The sequence below is a fragment of the Mustela nigripes genome, chromosome 14 (genome assembly GCF_022355385.1).
Source record: "Mustela nigripes isolate SB6536 chromosome 14, MUSNIG.SB6536, whole genome shotgun sequence".
NCBI classification, from domain to species: Eukaryota; Metazoa; Chordata; class Mammalia; order Carnivora; family Mustelidae; genus Mustela; species Mustela nigripes.
In genome coordinates, this window is record NC_081570.1 from 34680417 (window position 1) to 34695549 (window position 15133).

General features: G+C 44.3%; 1 long non-coding RNA gene across 3 annotated transcripts; it reads left to right on the forward strand.

Annotated features, from left to right (window-relative positions):
• The first annotated feature begins 68 nt into the window (after positions 1–68).
• LOC132001700 (uncharacterized) lies at positions 69–7680 on the forward strand. 3 transcript variants are annotated; one of them, XR_009399652.1, is made up of 3 exons: positions 69–260; positions 2051–2392; positions 6791–7680. It is a non-coding gene; the product is annotated as an uncharacterized LOC132001700 (long non-coding RNA). The 3 variants fall into 3 exon arrangements; XR_009399653.1 differs by having other exon boundaries at positions 2051–2387; XR_009399654.1 differs by lacking the exon at positions 2051–2392 and having other exon boundaries at positions 7545–7680.
• Positions 7681–15133: the final 7453 nt, after the last annotated feature.

The following is a 15133-nucleotide window of genomic DNA, read 5'->3' on the forward strand; positions in this document are numbered from 1 at the left end:
CTGGGTACTTGCTAGATATGCAAATTATCAGGCCCCACCCCCAGGCCTACGGAGTCAGAAAGGGGTAGGGGGCGGGGGAAGAACCCAAGCGTCTGGGTGAACAATCCTCGCGTGATTCTGATGCGGGCTATATTGCGAACCACTGAACACTCACCACTCCGGCTCAAGTTTGAACACCCACTCAGTTTGGAGAGTATAGCCAGCAAGAAAGCCAGAGAGAAATAAATGATGGCCCAGACTGCCCTAGGAAGGAGTGCAAGGTGAGGAGAGGCAAGCCACTCAGATCCCTGGAGAACAGAGGCAGGGGCGGCTGGGTGGCTCGGTCTGTTGTGCGTCTGCCTTCCGTTCAGGTCAGGATCCCAGGGTCGTGGGATCCAGCCCCACACTGGGCTTCTTGCTCAGCAGTGAGTCTGTCTCCCGCTCTCCTTCTGCCCCTCCACCTGCTCGCTCGCTCTCTCTCAAATAAGTGAAAATCTAAAGCACACACACAGTGGTCTACGTGTGCAATTAATCAGGAAGGCTGGGGGGAAACCAGGAGGGTGCACCAAAACGAAACCAAGGGCGGAAAGACGTTTCAGGAAGGGAGTCGTCCCTTCTGTCCAATCCGGGAAATGGAGCGGCAAGGTCCACAGGCTCCCCCAGCCGGGCAGTTGCCGGCGACCTGGCCAGAGGGGTTTCCAGGGAGCTGGGAGCTGGCGGGTGAGCCGAGGTCAGGAAGCAGGCAGGCAGACAGCTCTAGGGACAACGCTGGCCCTGAAAAATCAAGAGACCAGGAGACGGGTTCTGGAAAGGCGGGAAATCTGCTCGGCGGGGAGCCTGCCCGCCCCCCCCACCCCGCGCCACCGTCTACTTATGATCTCTCTGTCAAATAAATAAAATCTTTTAAAAAAGTGACGTGTTTCAGAATGCCTGGGTGGCTCAGTCCGTTAAGCGTCTGCCTTCAGCTGAGGTCATGATCCCAGGGTCTGGGTATCGAGTTCCGTATCAGGCTCCTTGCTCCTTTGAGAGTCTGCTTCTCCCTCTGCTTGCTGCTTCTCCCGCTTGTGCTCTCTTGCGTGCTCGCTCTCTCTCTCTCTCTCTCTCTCTCTCTGGCAAATAATTTTTTTTTTAAATCTTTAAAAATTTTTCTTTAAAGTGACATGTTTCTTTTGTGCTAATATGACTCCTCTGAATGACCTAACTAGATTAACTGGTTACCAGGCAAATTGAGCCCACAAGAAAGGAAGCCAATATTTAAATTACCAGGTTATTGGGCGCCTGGGTGGCTCAGTGGTTAAGCCGCTGCCTTCGGCTCAGGTCATGATCTCAGGGTCCTGGGATCGAGTCCCGCATCAGGCTCTCTGCTCAGCAGGGAGCCTGCTTCCTCCTCTCTCTCTCTCTCTCTCTGCCTGTCTCTCTGCCTACTTGTGATTTCTCCCTGTCAAATAAATAAATAAAATCTTTAAAAAAAAAAATAAATAAATAAATTACCAGGTTATTGTCTGACCCATTGAGATGATTTATTCTCAACATAAACATATAAACTCAATGCGAGATGCCTAACTAAAGCAAGCACCAGCAAAAAAACCAAGATAGTTTTTCTTCTAAGGTTTAGGCTTTACCCAGAATTCCTTATACAGGAGCGAGCCCATACCTAGGGTCATTGCTCCCACAACAAAACCTTGGGCTGCCATATGCACATGGATCGGGTGAACAGACATTTTACTATTTCCCCCCCGCTCTTCAGTTTATGTAATCCATATACAATTGTTGCAAACCCCGCCATTTCAATGGGAACAAACGGTGCCTCTCTAGCTTTTCAGATCATCATACAAAGGAGAAACATCTGTGCCAGTTGACATAGTGGAGGAAGAATCCTACCATGACGGGACTTAGGCTCTAACTCATCATGTGACTCTTGATCTCAGGGTTGTGAGTTCAAGACCAACGTTGCACAGAGAAATTACTTAGAAAAGATAAATACCAATGAATATGGAAAAACATATGCACAAGTGATTATTTTTAATAATGCCGTATTATTTTTTAGAAGATTTATTTATTTATTTGATAGGTGAGTGGACGGGCAGAAGGTCTAGAGAGAACCCGGAAGCGAACCTCCCAGTGAGCTCGGAGCCGGATGTGGAGCTTGATCCCAGGATCCCAAGAGTTCATGATCTGAGCTGAAAGGAAGTCAGCTGCTTAACGGACTGAGCCACCCAGGCACTCCAGATGCCGTATTATTTGTAAAAGCAAAATGCTGCTAAATAATTTAAATTCCTACCTACATGGACTGTTTACAGTTTATCTGCACAGCGGAGTAGTATGAAGCCAAACAAAAAAAAAAAAAGAGGGAGATCTCTAAAGACCGATATTGAACAATTTCCAGGATACATTTTTGGTTGATTCAAGTAAGGTGAGGGTGTATCTTTTGTTAAGGGAAATAAACTAGGGGTGCCTGGGTGGTTGAGTCAGTTAAGTGCCTGCCTTCAGCTCAGGTCAAGCCCCATGGCTCCTTGCTCCGCAGGAAGTCGGCTTCCTCTCTCTCTCTCTTCCTCTGCCCCTCCTCCCTGCTTGTTGTCTCTCTCTCTCTCTCTGTGTCTCTCAAATAAGTAAAATCTTTTCTATTTTTTTATTTTAAAAATTTTTTTTTTCATTTTTTTTTTTTTTTAAATGGGGATGCACCTGGGTGGTTCACTTGTTAAGTGACTGCCTTCAGCTCAGGCCACAATCCCCCGGTCCTGGGATCAAGGCCTACATCGGGCTCCCTGCTCAGCAGGGAGCCTGCTTCTCCAGCTGCTGCTTCCCTGCTTGTGATCCCTCTCTCTCTGTCAAAAGGGAAATAAGCTATGTGTTTGTTTGTCATTATTATAATTATTATTTCCAAACAGAATCACAGATTAAACCAGAAACTAATGAACACAGGGTCAGAGGGAATGAGGTGGAGAGAATGAGGACCAGAGTGACTTCTCTGAGTTTATATATTTTTATGGTTTCAGCAGCTAAAAGACTACATTCCCCAGCCTCCCTGGATTCTTATAATCCCCATGTGACTAAGTTCAAGTTAAAGTAGAGGTGGAAATATTATAAGTAGATGTAAATGAAAGTATCCTCAGTCTCTGTAAAGTATTTCTGAGACTATGGGGGGGTATGAGGTATGGTGAGCACTGCCTGATGAATCACAGACCTGTACCCCTGAAACAAATAATACATTATAGGTTTAAAAAAAATTATTTCTGAGACTTTGAACAGGATGGAGTAACTCTTCCTTTAACTTTTTTTTTACCTGCTTCCTGAGCAGGGGGCTGGGGGGTGGATGATGGCTGCAATGTCAGCAAGCTTCTTCCTGTGAGAATTGGGGTAAGGAGCCCTGATTTGTATCATTTGCCCATTTTTGTGGGTGTAAATATTCCCACTATACCTGATGTCAAACTACCAACTCGAAGTCACTAAAGATGGAGTTGAGAGGAGATACACACATGAAGTGGCCAGCCCCAGCCCTGAGCCGGTGGGTCATACACCGATGGCCATGTGCAGCCACAAGGGCAATAATTCGGTAAGGGATTCACAAGATAAAAAGATGTAAAATGTGGGCCCCTGGGTAGCTCAATCAATTAAGTGTCTACCTTCAGCTTAGATTGTGATCCAAGGGTCCTGGGATGGAGTCCCACACTGGGTTCCCTGCTTGGTGGGGAGTCTGCTTCTCCCTCTGCCTCTGGCTCCCTCTCTCTGTCTCTCATGAGTAAAATAACATCTTTTTAAAAAAAGATGTAAAAAATGACATCAAAAATGTAAAATGTGGTAGGTGGGGGAGAGTAATAATGCTGAACAGTGGGATCAAACAAGTTATCAACTTCTAACAGATTATTCTAGAGAGAAGTTATTCTATGTAAGCCTCTTTTTTTTAATACAACAGAACAAATCCACTTTACTTTTTTTTTTAAGATTTTATTTATTTATTTAACAAACAGAGAGAGATCACAAGTAGGCAGAGAAGCAGGCAGAGAGAGAGGGGGAAGCAGGCTCCCCGCTGAGCAGAGAGCCCGATGCGGGGCTTGGTTCCAGGACCCTGAGATCATGACCTGAACCGAAGGCAGAGGCTTAACCCACCGAGCCATCCAGGTGCCCTACTTTTCTTTTTTTTAAGATTTTATTTATTTATTTATATGAGAGAGAGAGCATGACAGAAGAGAGATCAGTGGGAGAAGCAGACTCCCTGCCGAGCAGAGAGCCCGATGTGGGGCTCGATCCCAGGACCCTGGGATCATGACCTGAGCCGAAGGCAGAGGCTTTAACCCACTGAGCCACCTAGGTGCCCCTCACTGAGTTTGAATCCTTGAGGGGTAAAGCATCCCATGGATTCTGTGTCCAATGACCACAGCCGGAAGATTGCTTTGGAAGCTGGCATGAATCATGTTTCCATGGGCCCCAATTGTCCTTTCCCCAGATTACTCAGGTTTTGTTTTGTTTGCCACAAGGAGTCACTATGTCATTCTTACATATAAGCGTATCTCTTGCCTAGAGAGCATTCAGTTTAATCTCTAGCACAAACTCCTTCAATTTTCAGAGCTGTGTTCTCCCTCTGTGCCAGAGACCTGCTTGTTGGCAGCAAAAATGGCCCTGAACCACAGCCTTCCAGATACTTGTCATTTTAGAAATCCTGTCCATAGGGACCCCTGGGGGGGCTAAGTCCAAAGAGTGTCTGCCTTTGGTTCAGGTCATGATCTCAGGCTCCTGTGATCAAGCCCCATGTCAGACTCAGCAGGGAGCCTGCTTCTCCCTCTCCCTCTCTGTGTTCTCTCTCTTTCTCTCAAATAAATAAATTTTTAAAAAGAAAGAAATCCTGTCCATAGCAGGTCTCCACAGGCTCCAAAATGGAGGAAAGAAATCTTGATAAGGTTTTCCTTTTTAAACATATTTAAAGCACATTTGAGAAAATGTTTACATCTATTAAATTGTAGTACTGGGTGTGTTTTTGTCCTCTGTGTTTTTCTGTGGAGTTAGAAATAATACTTTTTTATTTTTTTTAAGAGAAAGAGAGCAAGAGAATGAGTCTTAAGCAAGTTCCATGCCCAGTGCGGAGCCCATCTCGGGGGTCAATCTTACAACCTCCAGATCATGACCTGAGCCAAAATTACGAATCTAACACTTAACCAACTGAGCCACCCAGGCACCCCTCATGACAAATTTTTAAAATAAAAATTAGAGGGGCACCTAGGTGGCTCAGTCCTTAAGTGTCTGCTTTTGGCTCAGGTCATGATCTGGAGTCCTGGAATCAAGAGTGCTGCATTGGGGCTCCTGGGTGGCTCAGTGGGTTAAGCTGCTGCCTTCAGCTCAGGTCATGATCTCAGGGTTCTGGGAACGAGTCCCGCATCGGGCTCTCTGCTCAGCCGGGAGCCTGCTCCCTCCTCTCTCTCTCTGCCTGCCTCTCTGCCTACTTGTGATCTCTCTCTGTCAAATAAATAAATAAAATCTTTAAAAAAAAATAATAAAACAAAACAAAACAAAGAGTGCTGCATTGAGCACCTCACATCTGGCTCCCTTGTCAGTGGGGAGTCTGCTTCTCCTTCTGTCCATCCCCCTGCTCGTGCTGTCTCTCACTTTCAAATAAATAATTAAAAAATTTTTTTAAATAAAATCTTTTTTTTTTTAAAAAAGATTTTATTTATTTATTTGAGAGAGAGGCAGAGAGCAGGAGAGGGAGGAGAAGCAGGCTCCCCGTTGGACAGGGAGCCCAATGTGGGGCTCCATTCCAGGACCCAGGAATCATGACCTGAGCCAAAGGCAGATGCTTGAACAACTGAGCCATCCAGGCGCTGCAATAAATAAAATCATTTAAAAAAAAAAATGAGGGGCGCCTGGGTGGCTCAGTGGGTTAAGCCGCTGCCTTCAGCTCGGGTCATGATCCCAGGGTTCTGGGATCGAGCCCCGCATTGGGTTTTCTGCTCAGCAGGGAGCCTGCTTCCTCCTCCCTCTCTGCCTGCCTCTCTGCCTACTTGTGATCTCTCTCTGTCAAATAAATAAATAAAATCTTTAAAAATAAATAAATAAAAATGAGAAATGAGGAAGGAGAGATGAGAAAAGTATGAAACTCTTACTATGGAAATTACTTCACCTAGTAAAAAACACATCTCGAAGTCTGATGTTTGAATCAATTTCAAGATTTGTGAAGCATTAATCATATGAGTCATTTAAAAAAAAAAGGTCTAGTGTGAAAATTAAGTCAAAATTGTACCAATGTAAATGCATCCACGGTGAAGATTCTTTAAGGTGAAACTCAGTGAACCTATTTGTTTGGTTATTTATTTATTTATGTTATTTATTTAGTTGACAGACAGAGGTCATAGGCAGAGAGAAAGAGAAGCAGGCTCCCTGCAGAGCAGAGAGCCGGATGCAGGGCTCCATCCCAGGACCCTGGGATCGTGACCTGAGCTGAAGGCAGGGACTTTAACCCACTGAGTCACCAGGTGCCCCCTAAATAAATAAAATATTTTTTAAAATTGTCTATTTAGATCTTATGCCCATTTTATTTTATTTACGAGAGAGAGAGCATGCATGCCTGTGCATGCCAGGGGTGGGAAGTCGGCAGAAAAAATTAATTTTTCTTTTTTTTTCTCAAGGTTTTTATTTATTCATTTGAGACAGAGAGAGCATGAGCAGGGGAGAGGGAAAAGCAAGCTCCCTGCTGAGGCAGGAGCCGTATGTGGGGCTCATTCCAAGGACCCTGGGATCATGACCTGAGCATGAGGGAGATGCTTAACCATCTGAGCCACCCAGGCGCCCCAGTAAAGAGAATTTTTTTTTTCTTTTTTAGCAGAGAGAATCTTAAGCAGGCTCCATGCCCAGAAGAGAGCCTGATGTGGCACTTCATCTCATGACCCTGGGTGACATCATGTCCTGAGCCAAAATCAAGATATGGACGCTTAACCAACTGAGCCACCCAGGTGTCCCAATCTCATGCCCATTTTAAAGTTTATTTATTTTTTAGTAATCTCTATACCCAATGAGGGGCTCAAACTCACAATTCCAAGATGGAGAATCACATGCTCTTCTGACCAAGTCACCAGGTGCCCTATTAATTTGTTAGGACTTAGTTGCCTTTTTATTCTATATTTTTCTCATTTACATATTTTTCTATCACTCTTACGAGGTTTGTCTAGCTTATTAAGACTTTCAAACAGCTAATTTTTTTTTTTTTTTTTTTGGAAGTAGGTTCCACACCCAGCCTGGGGTTGAAATCCCAGCCCTGAGATCAAGAGTCACATGTTCTACCAACTGAGCCAGCCAGGCACCCCTCCAAACAACTAAATTTTCTAAATTCTTTTTTTTTTTTTAAGATTTTATTTATTTATCAGAGAGAGAGAGGGAGAGCCAGCGAGCACAGGCAGACAGAATGGCAGGCAGGGGCAGAGGGAGAAGCAGGCTCCCTGCTGAGGAAGGAGCCCGATGTGGGACTCGATCCCAGGACGCTGGGATCATGACCTGGCCAAAGGCAGCTGCTTAACCAACTGAGCCACCCAGGTGTCCCTAAATTTTCTAAATTCTTTTTTAATTTTTTTTTTTCACAGATTTCTGCCTTTCTCCTCCCTCTCTTATTTTGTTGAATCTCAACTTTGTAGCTCTTTCCCAAATTATTGAACAATGTATGAAGAATGTTTTCAGCTGCAGGTTAAAGAAAACATGAATAAAGATGGCTTAAACAACCAGGTGGGTTTTTGTTTTGCTTTGTTTTGTTTTGTATTTACACATGGAGCTTTGATGGAGGTGGTTGCTGACTTTGATTCAACTGCTCACCCTCCAAGAACCCTCGGGCTCTTCTCTCCTACTTGGCTGCCCTCAGTGTGTTGGATTTTTGATCTCATGACTATCCACCTACCTCATGATCACAAGGCAGCTGTCAGAACTCCAAAGGGAATATCCATGTCCAAGGCAATAAAAAAGAGGATGATATGTTACGAGCAAACCATTGTCAATGTCATTTCATTCCCTCCTATTAGAAAAGAACATATCCTCCCCCTCTCTCTCTCTGCCTGCCTCTCGGCCTACTTGTGTTCTCTGTCAAATAAACAAAATCTAAAATAAAATAAAAGGAAAGGAAAGGAAAGGAAAGGAAACAACATATCCTGCCCAGAAGCCCCCAGAACATTCCTGCTTATATCTCATTGGCCAGAACCGTGTCACATGGCCCGCTCTCATTGCATGGGAATCTAAGAAAGCGGGTTATTTAGTTCTTCCAGGCCCTAATGGAGACATGAGTAAGGAGGCTGGGAATAGCTGTTGGGTTAGCCACCAACAGTGTGTGTGTGTCATAAACAACCGGGCTCGTTTGTTTTCAGTCTTCCTTGTTTTCTTTATCATTTCCCGATGCCTTTGGGGTGAATCCTCACCCTGATGTTGTTGCTCATTGTCTTCTTTGGGTTGTGACCATTCTGCTCTTCAGTCCATGTATGGATTTCAACTATTAAAACTTTCATAATTGGTATTTCCAACCAATTCTTCCTGTTTATTCCTGCCTTATATTAACAATGTCCTCCCTTATTTTTTTTTAAGATTTTATTTATTTATTTGACAGAGAGAGACCACAAGTAGGCAGAGAGGCAGGCAGAGAGAGAGAGAAAGGAGGAAGCAGTCTCCCTGCCGAGCAGAGAGTCCAATGCTCAACTCGTTCCCAGGACCCTGAGATCATGACCAGAGCGGAAGGCAGAGGCTTAACCCACTGGGCCACCCAGGAGCCCCGTCCTCCCTTATTTTTTGAGGATATTTATGATGCTTACTTTAAACTCAGGTCCAGTAAGTCGGCCTCATCAAATATTAGTTTCTCAGTTTGCTTTTCTTTTCTTGTAAATGTGATCCCCTTTGAGTTCATATTACTTTGGGGATGTCAGTGAACTTGGCAGGAAAGGGTTAAAGTCCAGACCCTAAGATATGGAGAAGGAGGTAGAGAAGTAATGTTTAAGGTTACCTGGTTTCGCCCTACCTAGCCGGGATGGAATACTGGTCACTGCTGCAGGCTTCCTACCTCCTGCATAGCAGTGGGGCATGTGACTATCTACTCAGGGCCCTGGGGATTGGGGGCGGGGAGGGGAGGGGCAGGGCGGTGCTGAGCACAACTGAAAAATCTCCCTCAGCCTCACCCCCACCTCAGGTACCTGATCTTCTTCTCTCCTGGCTGCCATCACAGTCCCCACACCTGGCCCCAACCAGCCTCCTCATAGATTTCTCCATTTTTTACTTTAGTTTCTCAGATACTCAATCCCTTCTCACTCCTATTTCTCCTCCTCCTCCTTCTTCTTTGCTGCTGTTAAGCAGAAAATTTCAAGCAAACAAGAATGCAAGAATGCCATTTCTAGGGCACCCTGGGGGGTTCAGTCAGTTAAGCATCTGCCTTCACAGCTCAGGTCATGATCCCGGGATCCCACATTGGGATCCCCGCTTCATGGGGAGTCTGCTCTCCCTCTGCCCCTCATTCCACTCATGTGCTCTCTCTCGCTCTCAAATAAATAAAATTTGAAAAAGAAAAGGATGCCATTTCCATCACCCAACACGCATGATCATCAATTCATGGTCACCATTATTTCCTACATCCCTACTCCACACTGCTGGCGCGCTGAATTATAGGATTTTTTTTTTTTTTACAGATTTTATTTATTTATTTGAGAGAGAGTGCTAAAGAGAGCACGAGAAGGAGGGAGGGGCAGAGAGAGAGGGAGAAGAAGACCCCCCTCTCCGGGAGGGAGCCTGCTACAGGACCCAGGACCCTGGGATCATGACCTGAGCCAAAAGCAGATGCTTAACAACTGAGCCACCTAGACGCCCCTACTCCCAATTTTTTTAAAACCACAACCCAGTCAAGATTCATGATTTGTGGGGTGCCTGGGTGGCTCAGTGGGTTAAAGCCTCTGCCTTCTGCTCAGGTCATGGTCCCAAGGTGCCGCATCTGCTCTCTGCTCAGCAGGGAGCCTGCTTCCTCCTCTCTCTGCCTGCCTCTCTGCCTACTTGTGATCTCTCTCTCTCTCTCTGTCAAATAAATAAATAAAATCTTTAAAAAAAAAAAATCCATGATTTGTGTTTGGTTGTTGTTTGTATTATCTTCTTTTTTCTTTCTTGTATTATCTTTTTTTTTTTTTAAGATTTTATTTATTTATTTGACAGACAGAGATCACAAGTAGGCAGAGAGGCAGGCAGAGAGAGAGGGGGAAGCAGACTCCCCGCTGAGCAGAGAGCCTGATGCGGGGCTCGATTCCAGGACCCTGGGACCATGACCTGAGCCGAAGGCAGAGGCTTTAACCCACTGAGTCACCCAGGTGCCCCTCTTGTATTATCTTTTAATCTAGAACTGTCTTTATACTTTTTTCTTGGTAGGAGCTTTTTGAAGAGACCAGGCTAAATATCTTGTAAAGTGTCCTGCATTCTAAATTTGCCTCATTATCCCTCCTGGTGTTGTTCAGTTCGTTCCTCCATCCCTTGCATTTCCTGGAAGCAGGAAGTCAAGTCTAGGGGCTAGACTGGATTTAGGTTATACATTTTTGGCATTGTTATCTCTTGGATGTTTCTGTGTAGTTCATATGATAGCCTATCAGGAGACACATAATGTCAGGTCGCTCATAGCTGGTGATGCTAAGTTTGATCACTTAGTAGGGACTGCCACATCATCCATATAAAGGTATGCTTTCCCTTTGTAAACTGTCAGCGCGAATTACTTATGGAGCAATACTCTGGCATCCTGCAAACATCCTGTACTCAGTAACCTTTCACCTACCAACCACTAAATCATTTATTTCATTGGGAGTTGTAGTATAGTTCCAGAGGTTTTCTTTTTTAATTTCAATGCCTTTATTTTAAAAGTTTTTGTTATTTTTGTCCAATATATCTGTTACCTTTTATATATTGCTCTTTATTTTCACAATGATTTTTTTAAAAAGATTTTATTTATTTATTTGACAGACAGAGATCACAAGCAGGCAGAGAGGAAGGCAAAGAGAGAGAGGAAAGGAAGCAGGCTCCCTGCTGAGCAGAGAGCCTAATGCGGGACTCAATCCCAGGACCCCGGGATCATGACCTGAGCTGAAGGCAGAGGCTTTAACCCACTGAGCCACCCAGGTGCTGTTCACAATGATTTTTTTTTTTAAGATTTTATTTATTTATTTGAGAGAGAGACAGTGAGAGAGAGAGCATGAGTGAGAAGAAGGTCAGAGGGAGAAGCAGACTCCCCATGGAGCTGGGAGCCCAATGCGGGACTCGATCCCAGGACTCTGGGATCATGACCTGAGCCAAAGGCAGTCGTCCAACCAACTGAGCCACCCAGGCGTCCCCACAATGATTTTTTTAAGATTTTATTTTATTATTGCTTTTTAAAAAAAATTAAATTAATTTATTTTCAGCATAACAGTATTCATTATTTTTTCACCACACCCAGTGCTCCATGCAATCCGTGCCCTCTATAATACCCACCACCTGGTACCCCAACCTCCCACCCCCCGCCACTTCAAACTCCTCAGATTGTTTTTCAGAGTCCATAGTCTCTCATGATTCACCTCCCCTTCCAATTCCCCCCAACTCCCTTCTCCTCTTCATCTCCCCTTGTCCTCCATGCTATTTGTTATGCTCCACAAATAAGTGAAACCATGTGATAATTGACTCTCTCTACTTGACTGATTTCACTCAGCATAATCTCTTCCAGTCCCGTCCATGTTGCTACAAAAGTTGGGTATTCATCCTTTCTGATGGAGGCATAATACTCCATAGTGTATATGGACCACATCTTCCTTATCCATTCGTCCGTTGAAGGGCATCTTGGTTCTTTCCACAGTTTGGCGACCGTGGCCATTGCTGCTATAAACATTGGGGTACAGATGGCCCTTCTTTTCACTACATCTATATTTTTGGGGTAAATACCCAGGAGTGCAATTGCAGGGTCATAGGGAAGTTCTATTTTTAATTTCTTGAGGAATCTCCACACTGCTTATTATTGCTTTTTAAAGATTTTTTTTTATTTATTTGGCAGGCAGAGATCACAAGTAGGCAGAAGAGAGAGTGATCACAAGTAGGTGGGCAGAGGCGGGGGTGGGGGGAGCAGGCTCCCGGGAATCTGAGATCATGACTTGAGCTGAAGGCAGAGGCTTAACCCACTGAGCCACCCAGGTGCCCCTAAGATTTTATTTTTCAGTAATCTCAATACCCAACGTGGGGCTCAAATTCACAACCCCGAGATCAAGAGTCATGTGCTCTATCAACTGAGCCAGCTGGCACCCCACAATGATTTATTTTTTAATTCTTTCTTTTCAATATTAAGCATAACAATTTTATAGATTCTGATTATTCTATTACCAGCTCAAGGAGCAGAGGGCCTTTTTTTTTTCTGTCATGGTAATTTGTCTGCGGTCATATCCTAGAGTTCCTGACATATGTATCCTTAATCTAATGGCTTTGTATTTTCTAAGGTCTTAAAGGTTTCATTATTCTCAGACCATGGGCCTCTCCAGGGTCAGTTTCCCTTACTGCTCTGACTTCTGTCTTCCTTTTTAGCACAAAGGAATTCTCGACTTTGAAAACTTGAGTTTCCTGTGGGTTTTACTGGTTTTGGACTGCTCTATGTTAATTAATTTTTTAAAAGATTTTATTTATTTATTCGAGAGCAAGACAGAGAGCCTGAGCAGGGGGGACAGGCAGAAGGGGTAGCAGATTCCCCGCTGAGCATGAACCCTTATGGGGGGCCTGGATCCCAAGACCCTGAGATCATGACCTGAGTCAAAGTCAGACACTTAACCAACTGAGCCACCCGAGTGCTCCTTTCCATGTTAATTTCTTGACTTTCAGTTCCTACAACGGGAGGCAAGGAGGTTTATTACCAATGTAGGGCCAGGAAAAATTCACTGGATCTGGTCCCTAAGTTGCGGAACGGGAAATAAGTCCTCTGCAAAAACCCATGTGCCCCAAGGGTTCCACATAGGCTTTGGGAAAACAGCATGGAAGTTTGCAACTGCCTGGACCCACAGGTAGAAAAAGCAAAAAATGTAGGAATGGATCCAAATTTACATCAGATTCCTAAAACAGGAGGTAGAGAAAATAACATAATGCACACTTATGTATAAGCATGATTCATGTAAAAAAATGAAAAGTTATATATTTCTGCAATACCCTCTCTAATCTCATTATCCTCTCTGCTGGAGGCAACTGCTCTCCCAAATCTTTAGTGTTTATCTTTCGCAAATATATCTTTATTCTTTCATTACATATGTATGTATCCTTAAGCAATATCCCACTTCTACTCTCTCTAATTAGACTCTTACCCTCAATAGTTCACCAAGATTGTTCAAGGTCATCAATGACTTAAGTGCTAACAAAGGATATTTCTATGCCCTCATCTTACCCGCCCTTTCCACAGCTCTCCTGATTTCTTTCCTCCTTCCTCACTCCTTCCTAGGCTTCTACTCCCTGGTTTTCCTCAGCCTTCAAACCACCCTAATCTCATATCCTGCTGCTTCTCCTCTGCCCTACCTCAAAATGCTGGCCTGCTGCATGGCTCAGTTACGGATGTTCTTCTAGATCCCATTCAGTTCCATGACAGTTATATACAACTACATAAAAATGGCTACCAAATCTCTATCTCTGGCCTTGATCTCTCCCTGAGCTCTTAGCTTGTATATTCACTGCTCACTTGACACTTAAACTCTCGACATCTCATACTCAATATTACCATAATGGAACTTATACCCTGTATACACACCTGTTTCCTTCACAAACCCACTTGCCCATTTCAGGAAATAGTTCATCATCTACCTACCCAGTTGCTCTAGCCACAAACCAGTGATCAACCATGATTACTCCTTCTCCTTCACACCCATATCCAACCCGTCAACAAGACCCATCCATTCCGTCTCCTAAAATTTAAGCCATTCTCTTAGCTACATTTCCATTATCCCTTCCCCAGGCTAGGCCAGCATAACTCTTGCCTACTAAATGATCTCATTTCCAACCTATCTTTTTCAAAACAGTTGTCCACATATCAGAAAGACTGACATACATAAAATCAAATGTTACTCAGATCTTGTCACTCCTCTGTGTAAAATTCTTCAAAGACTTCTCATTTACTAAGAGAATTATTACCATGGGCTAGAAGATGCTACATGCTTTCACCCCTCTCCCCCCTCCTCTTGCTTTCCAGCCTCAAGGGCTTCTTTCAGTTCTTCAAACAAGATTTAAGTTCTTTCCTGCTTCAGGGCCTTTGCACACGCCATCCTCTGATCTTAGTCTGGGATGCTCTCCACCTTCCTGCCCTCCGCTTTGACATAGTTTGTTCCTTCTTGTTCTCTAGACTCAGGTTAGGTATCACTTCAAAGATTTCTTCCCTGGCCACTTTATCTAAAGTAAGTTCTGGGCACCTCGGTGGCTCAGTCCTTAAGCATCTGCCTTTGGCTCAAGTCATGATCCCAGGGTTCTGGGACAGAGTCCTACATAGGGCTCCCGGCTCAGCAGAAGCCTGCTTTTCCCTCTCTTACTCCCCCTGCTTTTGTTCCCAGTGTCAAATAAATAAATAAAATCTTAAAAAAATAGTAATAAAGGAGGCTCATCCATTAGGTCCTCTCTCAGATCTCAGTTTCCTTCAGAGCACTTCCCACAGCTTGTAATTTACTTGTTACTTTGTTTTGTCCCTGTTCACATTAGAAACGTTAGGTCAAGAAGGGCACAACTATGTTTTGTTCACTATTATTATCTTTTAGCACCCAGCACCATGCCTAGCACGTGGTAGACAGTAAATGCCCAGGTAATGTGTCTTCCAGGCACTTTAAACATAGATCCTCATTTAAATTTCGCAATAACTCCATGAGGGTGAAAGCACGATCCAGGCTCCTGCCTTTGGCTTAGGTCATGATCCCAGGGTCCTAGGATCAAGCCCCATGCGGGTCTCCCTGCTCAGCGGGGAGCCTACTTCTCTCCCGCTCCCCCGATAGTGCTTTCTCTCTATCTGTCAAATAAAATTTTTTAAAAAAGAGAGAGAGAAAAGAAAAAGAACGTTCGTCATTGCGCAAAGGAAAGCACGAGTTCAGTTTCTCAACTAGCAGCTGAAGAAGTCGCGATTTAAACCCCTGTCTGAAAGACCCTCTGGTCTCGGTCTCAAACACCATACTGGAGTTTCTCAGTTTGGGGGAAACCAGTT